Source organism: Papio anubis, chromosome 3 (genome assembly GCF_008728515.1).
Source record: "Papio anubis isolate 15944 chromosome 3, Panubis1.0, whole genome shotgun sequence".
Classification (NCBI taxonomy): Eukaryota; Metazoa; Chordata; class Mammalia; order Primates; family Cercopithecidae; genus Papio; species Papio anubis.
In genome coordinates, this window is record NC_044978.1 from 33,846,065 (window position 1) to 33,857,046 (window position 10,982).

General features: G+C 36.6%; 1 long non-coding RNA gene across 1 annotated transcript; it reads right to left on the bottom strand.

Annotated features, from left to right (window-relative positions):
- Positions 1 to 7,822: 7,822 nt before the first annotated feature.
- On the bottom strand, positions 7,823 to 10,933 carry LOC116274128. Its single transcript, XR_004182631.1, has 3 exons — positions 10,902 to 10,933; positions 10,737 to 10,776; positions 7,823 to 8,614 (listed from the first exon to the last, which is right to left on the bottom strand). It is a non-coding gene; the product is annotated as an uncharacterized LOC116274128 (long non-coding RNA).
- Between the last annotated feature and the right edge of the window lie 49 nt (positions 10,934 to 10,982).

Consider the following 10,982-nt stretch of genomic DNA (forward strand, 5'->3'; position numbering starts at 1 on the left):
GATAGAATCCTTAACATGGATTTTCTTATTTGCTTATTATATGTAGTAACACACAACAGAGAAGTATACACATCTATGTGCATAGTTCAGAATTATCACAAAGCAATCAAATCCATGTAAATCACCATTTAGATCAAACATAGGAATGTTGTCAGCGTGCCGTAAGCTTCCTCATACTCCACTCTTCCCCAAAAGTAAATGGTGTTTTGACTTCTAATATTCTAGATTAATTTTGTTGATTTTTAATTTTATATAATGGAATCATATAATACACAGGTGGTTATGGGGCTACATGTGAGAAAAGCGATTTCCAGAATTCTTCACTTAGCACAATGTTTGAATTCATATTGGTGTATCTGTCCTTCTTGGACCCTTGGTCTTTGGCATCAAACAGTATGGAAAGTGGGCTGCTGGAATAGAAATACGCTGACTCATGATGGCATCAACAGCCATTTATTGAAATCCCAAGTCTTAAACTTTGAATATAAATTCACAAATGTATTTTTCTTGATTTGGGATAAAACATACTAAATGACTAGATTGTCTAACAATCCAAAATTTTAAAGTGTTTTTCCTCAAAAAATGTGGAATTATTTAATGAAAGGATGATCTGCCAGATCAGGGAACAGAGTTAAGGGCATTCTTAAGGTTGATACCCTATGATATGGTGCTAACCTTGCCTCCTATTGACAGTAGGGTATAAATAACCTAAAGGTCAAGTGAATTTGGAGCTTTCTCTGCTGAACTATCTTCTGTGCACTGTGAAGTTAGTGGAGCCAATGTGAAGGCACCTACTCCTCTCTGGCAGGGATGTTAATACTCTCACTTGTGCCAGCTAAAGAAAGCGAAATCATTTGCTTTTCTATTTCTTCATAAAATCTTAAACTTTCACCCAGCTCTTTCAGTTGCTGTGAAAATTTGTGTTTCTGTGATGAACTGCACAGGCCTTTGAGGAGCAGGCTTTTCCTTTCCCACACAATATGCTATTAATAGTCCTATTTTAATTGGATGAAACTTTCATTTTCATTTTTTCTTTTGAGAAAACCAATCTGTGCTAGTTGTGGAAACAATTATTCAACATGCAGCTTTAAAAACCTGTTAGAATACTCCCTTAGGAAAGTCAAAACCAGGCAGGATTAGCTTTCCAAGAGGGACGACAGTTGTTTACACTCAAACGTCGTGCAATCCAGCAAATCTGCAAGGTTTATTTTTAGCATAAATTTAGCTATTTCATTTTCCCCTACAACTGAGAACATTAAAATGATTAACATGATTTTAAATCACTCAACAATCTCATGTTAGAAAGATAGGAATTAGACTATGTGCAGAAGGAAACAGAAAAAGACTGGGTACATTGTAATTACCACTTCATTTTTCTTTTAGTATTTTTCCAAATGCTTTTTTCCTCTAATATTTTATGTAATCCAATAGTAAAAAATAAAATACACAACTTCAGAGAAAAGTCAATGCTGCCTTTGGAGAAATCAATTTGGCGGTTTTATTGTCTCTTTAAATTCTTGATGATAAAATAAAATTACAAATGTGATAATAATAGTACACACGTGTTCAAGTTCCAAGATCATTGACACATAAAGGGCAAAATAAAAGAAATTTGGAAATATTCTGAATATTTCTCCTTAGGAAATTGATTTTTAGACCAGTTAACCTCTGGGGATATGGTTTCCTTACCTATAAAAGTAAGTGATTGAGTTTAATGTTATTATAATGTATTCATCAATAAAATAAGCAGAAATAAATTCAAATATACTTGAAAGACAACAAAACATAGTCTATTATGGTAAGAAAAAAATTGTTCTGTTAATAGATAATATAATTTGTAGGCTTAAATAGAATCTTAAGTTAATCAGTTGGCTTCTATGAGATTCAGTTTGTTATCAAAATGAAAGAGTTGGACTAAATCAAGTGTTCCTTACCTGGGTTATGATTTTTGGCCCAGAAGAACAAAAGGCCCCTGATACAGTATGAACATTCTGAATGCATGTATACTTTTTCCGAGGAGGGTTTATAGCTTTCTTTTCAAATTCTCAGAGGTCCAAAGCTGGGAACACACTAGATGATCCCCAGTGTCTCAGTTGCTCTGACATCCTAAGGTTCGTATGACTTGCAATTCCACTTGGCTTCTGCTAAAGGAAGAGACGGCTTTTTTCGCTGAATTGACAGTCCAAGTGATTATTTTAAAATCAAAATTATCCGTTGTCTATAAAAATATTTCACTATACATAAGACAAATATCCTGGCTAACCAGGATATTCTGTAAATCAATTGTCATGAAGTTCCTGCAATATTTTTGTTGTCTAAAAAGAAGACCCAACTTGATTACAAATTCAATTTACATGGAGACATAATGTACATAAAAAGGAAAAAAGTTGTTTTCATATGTAATAGGGTTTGTCTTGATGAACAGATGGAAAGTAACCCAGAAGCAGGTGGGTTGTGTACACATTTGTTATGTAAGAAGAGGCAAAAGCTTTGGCTTAGTAAGAAAGTCATCTCCAGTGAAGAGCGTGGGAGAACTTTTTTCCATTGAAACAAAGGCATAATGATGAAATGCTAAAGCTGTCAAAATAAAAATTGCTTTAGCAACAATGTTAAGTTTTGTCCCGTTGTCTGAAGAAGGGAAGAGTACAGAGATGGAGCAGATACAAAGCTTTCCTCATCCCCAACAGATGGGAAACGTGTTGACACCTGGTGGAAAATGCTTCTGGCTTAGTCAGGTTTATTCTTTCAAATTTCTGTTCTCCTTGTGAATTGTCTCAAGTGACAAGATGCAGACCTTTGGTATATAATAAACTCAACCACTGTTTTTTAGTTCCTGTAATATAAAGATTTTTGTTCAGATATCCTGGGGCTAATCTGTTGTGGGTTACCTAGGAACTGTTCTAATTCTTTAGACTCTTGAAGGGAAACATTACTTAACATTTTTTTTCCTAGTTTATTTTCATGTTTTTGACTATGGAATTGTATGCATGCTAACGTATACAGTTGATATAGGAGAAAGAGAAGGAAAGGGAGGACATTCCATCAGGCTGGATCCAAAGGACCTGCATCATAATTGAGATAGAGGTGTCTCGGTGGAAGTGGACCACATCAAACCAGACAAAACAATCGTCTATTGACAATTGACGTGCATGCGTGTAGCCAAGCATGGTGGCTCACACCTGTAATCCCAGCCCTTTGGAGGCTGAAGTGGGCAGATCACCTGAGGTCAGGAGTTTGAGACCAGCCTGGTCAACATGGTGAAACCCTGTCTTTACTGAAAATACAAAAATTAGCCGGGTGCAGTGGTGTATACCTGAAATCCCAGTTACATGGGAGGCTGAGGCAGGAGAAACGCTTGAACCTGGGAGGCAGAGGTTGCAGTGAGCTGAGATCACACCACTGCACTCCAGCCTGGGTGACAGAGCAAGACTCTGTCTCAAATAATAATAATAACAATAATAATAATGATAAATGATAATAAAGATAAGCATGTATGTACCTTGCTATTAATGCAAATGGTTTCCTCAAAGATGAGGCTTCAAGGATTCCTATGGTAATTTTGGAAGAAGATGCTAATGTTAGAAGGTACAGATGCAGCAACAAGCATTTGAGAGCTTTTAGATGGGCATTTATTCACTTTCTCTCTGTTCTGTGGACAGGAATTCAAAAATACCAAGGCAAAATTACTGTCCCAAGAAATTAACTGTTTTGTAGTAAAGAAAGGCAAAAAGAAGAATGGACATAAGATAGGAGATGGAGGATTTTCAGAATATGATGACTGAATCTAGATGTAGGTGATAAAGAATGATGATCAGATTGTTATTTCTTAAACAAAGGGAAAACTAGTAGTAAAATTGTAAGTGGAAAGATCACAGGACTGTATCTTTGCCAACTGTTTAGATGACTATGGAAAGCAGTTTCCCTCTGAAATTTGGATTTCAAGCCCCTGAGAGAACTTTGTTCCAGGACTTAAAGGGTACTAAAAGAAAAATTAAGTCTTGTCCTACCAGGTGAAATGTCCCAGTGAAATAGCAAGAAAATGAAATCGAGGAATCAACGATTGGAGTTAGAGGGAGAACATGCCTAGAAGATACTCTTTAACATATGTAAACCTGCTTAAGCTAAGTGAGTAACCAGAGACTGTGTGTCTATAATTTATCTCTTGTGTATAAATTGTATACCACAATCCTTCCCTCTGAGATAAAAATAGTCATGCACAGGAACTTACAATACCTGTTCTACATTTCAGTGAGCCCTGTGAAGGAGGGACACCTTCAAAGAAGAAAAAGGATAAAGACTACCAGTGTATGGGCCCTAACACCACAGAGACAAATACAATCTTGTACATTTTAGCACTCAATAAATGTCATGGTAATGGAATAGGGAGGAGAGCTACAGATGTTCAATTTTTCCAAAGCAGAGATATTCAAGAGCTATATTGTGAGAACTCAGCCAGAAAAAAAAAATAATAATTGTTTGGGAACTTGTTGGGGAACATTGATCAGAGACAACTGAGGCACAAGTCTGTAAAGCTCCCTAGAAAACACAGAAATTATCCTGGGATTTGTTTGCACAAGAGAGCAGGTTTTGAGGGCATCATAAATTATCTTTAGAAAGACTTAAAGCTTTATGTTTCCCTTTTACCCTTCAACAATTCTTGGAAAACTCTCTCCTTTCAGGGGTAGAGGTGTTATCTATTCCTGGATTCTCAGTGGAAAATAAATGGTATTAGTAGGCATGGTGAAGAAAGAAGCATGTGCCTTCTTGATCACTTGATTGCCACACTGTGATATTAGTGATCTTGCCATAGTTTTTTGGTTTTGATAGCTAGGTTTATCCACAGCTCCTCAAATCTATGCCTAGATTGTGACCATTCTTAACCAGGTCATGTAGCTAGCACATGGTGAATAATTATTTTGTGTCATCTAGAATGTAAAATTTGAACTATTCTGTAGAGGTTTCCAGGAAACATTTTAAGATAAATATAAGAAAGAAGTCTCTAAGGAGTCTTAGAATTTTATGTAGTTGATATGACCTGTCTAGTAAAATAGCGGACTCCATGTTATCAGTCATTCATGAAGAAGCTGGATATCTACTTACCAGGAAGTGACAGAAATTTCTTGCATTTAGTAAGAAGGTTGTTAGAGGACACCTAAGGCTTTGTCAAATCTTGCTTCCTAATTGTGGGGCTACATGGTGGTGCTCAGAGGGGGATAAGTGGAAAGAGGCCTAGTGCTTACTTAAAGAGCTGTGGTATAGACTGATTGCTCACACCAACCAAATAAACAATCCCACGCAATGTTTATAAAACTATGTAGTTCAGAATTCAAGGAAGTTGTCCAAATTTCAAGACCCAGACAGTTAAGCTCAGGCGCTTAACTTACAAAGCCAAGAAAGAATTTAAAAATCAAGACAAATCCAGAAACAGGAGGAAGAAAAAAAGCTGGTGTTATCATTTACAGACAAATTCTAACAGAGGAGCAGGCCATAAAAACTTGGGAAAAAAACATTTTAAAGTGTCCAGCTGCCTCTGGTTTATGTGAAGAAAGAAGATGAAAAATGAGAGGGCAGGATCGGTAACTACTTTACCTACAATGTTTAGAGAAGGTGAGACTTGGAATCTGAATCCTAAGAAGAGGCAGCTAAGAGAAGATCTGAAAATCAGACATTTCCAACAGAAGGCACAGTGAGTACAGAACATGAAAATTATGAACAAACTTGGTGTGTTTAGCAGCAGAAAACAAGGCCAGAATACATGGAGTTTAGGGACTAAGAGGGAGGATGGAGGAACTTAAGGTTGAAGTGATAGGAAAGTGAAACCCATCCAATAGTCCCATAGAATAGTTTTTTTTTTTTTTCTTTCTGATAAACATAGAAATTGACCCTTCTGTTCTTAAAGCTTAAAACTTATATTTATTTTATCTGAATTCTTTCCTCAGGAAAGGGTCCCCAGGAATCTCAAGAAGTATCAAACAACTGAGACTCACCAGATCACCACATCCAGATAATGAGTTGCCAACCCCTCACTCATCATGACTGATTCCTTGCCCCTTCCTAGTTCCCGCTTTCTTATACATTGTTACATTTCTTCCTTGCTGTCTAAACTCCTACTATTGGTGGGTCAGGAGGTGGATTAGAGACTGATCTCCCATCTCCTGAGCTGCAGCACCCAATTAAAGCCTTCTTCCTTGGCAATACTCATCATCTCAGTGATTGGCTTTCTCTGCAGCGAGCAGCAGGAACTAGACCAAATGTGTTTTGGTAACACAAGGACCACTTCATGTAGGGTTATGTGGAGTTCGTTAAGAAATTTGGATTTTATTTTGTTTCTAAAGAAAGCCACAGACTTTTTAACGTGAACAACTATCAGTGAAGAAAAGATCGTATAGACAGGAGGAAACAGACTCTTTTTACCTCAAACCATCATGGGACAGACAGAGAGAGTTGAAACAAGAGACTCAGTCATATTTCCAGGAGAATAAATGCCATTAGGATTTTGAATTATATGGTCAGTGTATCTCTTGTCTATGGAAACAACTCAGGCTTCATGAGGGCACTGCCGTGAATATAAAGGGACAATGGAATCTTTATTCACAGAAGTCAAAGATCCAGAGGGGCAAATAGAAAGTTGTAAAACTTAGGAATAGGGACCAAAGATGATATATGACCCCATGGAATAAGTTAATTTTGGAGAGAACAAAAAGAACTATGAATCTAGGCAGAATGATTCCTTGGTGGCTATCTTAGAAATCTTGGATCCTAAGTCAAATTGATTCTGAGAGAGAACAAGTAGAGAGAGCAGGGGTCTACTAAGCAATGACATTTTGAAGTCCTCATAAGTTTGCGATGCTGACAGCTCTTCTGTAATTGCTACCCTTGGCCAGTAACTCGGATATGCTGAACACTAAATGTGGGAAAATCTTGGAGGTGTGGGAAGCTATAGATAAAGACATTGCAGGCTGGGTGCAGTGGCTCACACCTGTAATCCCAGCACTTTGGGAGGCTGACACAGGCAGATCATGAGGTCAGGAGATCGAGACCATCCTGGCTAACACGGTGAAATCCCGTCTCTACTAAAAATACAAAAAATTAGCCAGGTATGGTGGCGGGCACCTGTAGTCCCAGCTACTCGGGAGGCTGAGGCAGGAGAATGGCATGAACTCCGGAGGCGGAGCTTGCAGTGAGCCAAGATGGTGCCACTGCACTCCAGCCTGGGCGACAGAGCAAGACCCCCTCTCAAAAATAAATAAATAAATAAATAAATAAATAAATAAATAAAGACATTGCAATGGGACAGGAGGAAAAAAGTTGCATTACAAAAGCCTGTTTTTAAAAAATGAAACTTACTAAACTGCATCTGGAAATCACACTGTGCTTGTAAATTATACAACCAAATGAATATTCCTTCACAAGACTCACTTTGGAAGCCAGACACTAATTTCAAAAAATGCTTTTTTTTTCTCATGGCAATTTCAGAGCTCTTTTACAAGACATGCAGGTGCATACTTTTGTGACCAAACTTGTCTGATTTCTTCAGTAACATTCCTCTTTGATCTGTGACTGAAGGCTGGTTCTGAAGTCAAATCCACTCTAAAGAATGAGTATTTGTCACCACTTACAAGTTTTCACAAAATATTCTTTTAATTTTGAAGAAATGTTCAAAATTGTTTTGAGTGTCACACCATCATTATAAAGCATGAAATTCCCGAAGTAACTACAGGAGTTTTCTGTTTTCATTTATAATTAATTCTTAAAAATTTCTATGAAAAACTCCATATAAAAAGTCAAAAGATAAACTACTCCTTATAAACAATTTTAAACATATTCAAAAATATGTTTAAGCACTGCATATATATTTGTGTTTACCATTTATACATATTTATTTTCTTTCATAATTAAGCAGACAATTGGATGACATCAATCTAAAGGGTAGACAATTAAAGCTAAGAATTTGCTTCTTCCTAGAACTGTGTCAATTGTATTGTTTTATCATTTGTATCACATTTTCATTTGTTCATGTTTTAGAACTTTCTAAGTAAAGAGAGTGGAAAGTAATAAAATATTTAAATAACTGCACAAACAGTGCCATCCAGGTAAAAATGTCACATTACACAGTAAGTCTGGAAATAGGTTGTTCAGAGCTAGTAGGTTAGTGCCAATCATTCTCCCCCTCCATCCCTCCACATAGTTCTCACCCTCAAAATCTCCTCATGGACCAGGATAGCTGCTGAAACTTGAGCTCTCATATCTGAGTTGCAGATTAAGTAGAAGAAAGCTAAGAGAATTAAAAATATGTTCCTTCTAGAAGTAGATTCTCTATAAACAGTTTTCCAGAAGTCTCATACATGTCCACTTGTATCTTGTTGGTCAGAACATAGTCATATGACCATTAGCTGACAAGGAACTCAGTTAAAAATTGATTTCTCTTCTTAAGAAGGACAGTGGAGGGTCAGGAATGCTGAAGAGACAACTAGAACTCTCTGCTAAGATTGAGTTAATTTCCTTAGTATCCTGCTGCTGTGGCAGTCTCCATCTTGTTTCCTCAGATCATCTATACAGGACCAATAATTCTCTCCATTACATTATAAGTTCTTCTCTCATATTTGAACAAAACCTGAGTACAATTTAGGACATCAACATTTACTTTGGTAATATTATGAAATTAGAAGCCTGACTCTTCAATAGTTATTTGATTATGTAGATTACTCATGTTTATTGTAAAAGTTTATCACTAAAGGACCTCTTCATATAACCAAACATTTACTTCACTAGAAAGAACACTGTAGAGGAGGCATTTGAAAATGATGCTTTGAGTTAAAGTTGGTTAACTCTCCGTCAAACTTGTTGGCTGTTATATTTGTGTTTAATGCATGTTTACACTGGAGAAATTTCAAAACACTGTAATAGTTAAAATTGAAGTAACTTGAGAAACACAAATTCCACCCTTCTCCCTTTGTTTCTTTACCGAGCAAAGCTCCTTTTGGACAATTTGTCTGACATATTAATAACTTTCAAATCCATGTCTTGGCTATTGTGATTAATGCTGCAATAAACATGGGAGTGCATATATCTCTTAGGATCTTGATTTTAATTCAATTGCACAAACATACAGAAGTGGGGTTGCTGGATTATATGATAGTTCTATCTTTAACTTCTTGAGGAACTTCTAAATTATTTTTCATAGTGGCTGCACCATTTGATTTTCCCACCAACAGTCTACAAGTCTTCCACTTTCTCCACATCCTTGTCAACACCAGTTTTTTAAAAATTATATAATAGCCATTCTAACAGTTATGCAACAATATCTCATTGTGGTTTTGATTTATGTTTCCCTGATGAGTAATGATGTTGAGTGATGATATCTTTATTTTATGTTTTTTTTTTTGAGATGGAGTCTCGCTCTGTCACCCAGGCTGGAGTGCAGTGGCACGATCTAGGCTCACTGCAAGCTCTGCCTCCCGGGTTCATGCCATTTTCCAGCCTCAGCCTCCCCAGTAGGGACTACAGGCTCCCACCAACAAGCCCGGCTAATTTTTTCTTATTTTTAGTGGAGACGGGGTTTCACCCTGTTAGCCAGGATGGTCTCGATCTCCTGACCTCATGATCCACCCCCCTCAGCCTCCCAAGGTGCTGGGATTACAGGCGTGAGCCACCGTGTGCGGCGGAGTGATGCTTTACTATTAGTGGGAATAGTTAACTATTAGTGAGAATAGTTAACTATTAGTGGGAATATCTTTTTCATATACCTGTTAGTCACTTTTACATCGTTTTGGGGGAAATGTCTATTCAAGTCCTTTGTCCACTTTCTAATTGACTTATTTGCTTTTTTGCTATTAAGTTGTTCCTTATATATTTTGGAAATTAATCTTTTATCAGATATATAGTTTATAATTGTTTTCTCCCATTTCATAGGTTGACTTTTCACTCTGTTATTTCTTTTGCTTTGCAAAACTTTTTAGTTTTATGTAATCACACTTGTCTATTTTTCATTTTGTTGTTTATGCTTCTGGTGTCATACCCATGAAATAATTGCTGAGACAAATGTCATGAAGCTTTGTTTTCTACTACGCGTTTTACAGTTTTAGGTCTTACTTTTAATTTTTAACCTACTTGGAGTTGATTTTTATGTATGGTGTGAGAGGAGTGTTCAATTTTCTTATTTTGCATTGGATATTCAGTTTTCCTAACATCATTAATTAAAGAGACTCTCTTTTTCCCATTGAGTATTCTTGGACCCTTGCCAAACACCAATTGACCATATAAGCATGAGTTTCCTTCTTGGCTCCCTATTCTGTTCTTTTGAATGATTATTCACAATAGCCATAATGTGGAAATGACCAAAATTTCCATTGAGAGATGAATGGATAAAGAAAATGTGTTATAAACATGTAATGGAATATAATCTAACCATAATAAACAAAGAAATCCTGCTATATAAGAAAGCATGAGTGAACATTGAGGACATTATGCTAAGTAAAATAAGCTAGTCACAGAAGGACAAATATTATGTGATTCCACTTATATATGGAGTTTAATTTAGTAAAAGTGGCAGAAACAGAAAGTAGGATAGTGATTGCTGGAGGCTGGGTGAGAGGAAAATGGGTATTTGTCATTTAGCAGGCATAGTTTGAGTTAGGTAAGAAGAATAAGTTCTACAGACACCTGTAGAACATCATGTAGAACAAATGCTGTACAACATTGCACCTGTAGTTAATATTACTCTAGTATATACTTACAAATTTGATAAGAAGACAGATCTCATGTTATTTGTTCTTACTGCAATTAAAAAACAAAGAAATAGCAAAATGCATGTGTTAATATTTGAATTCAGAACTTAGATCACTTTCCAATCTTTGTGTATTACTTTCAGAGTCAATTACTGGCCAGGTGTGATGACTTACGCCTGTAATTCCAGCATTTTGGGAAATTGAGGCAGATGGGAGGATTACTTGAGCCCAGAAGTTTGAGACCAGTCGGGCCAG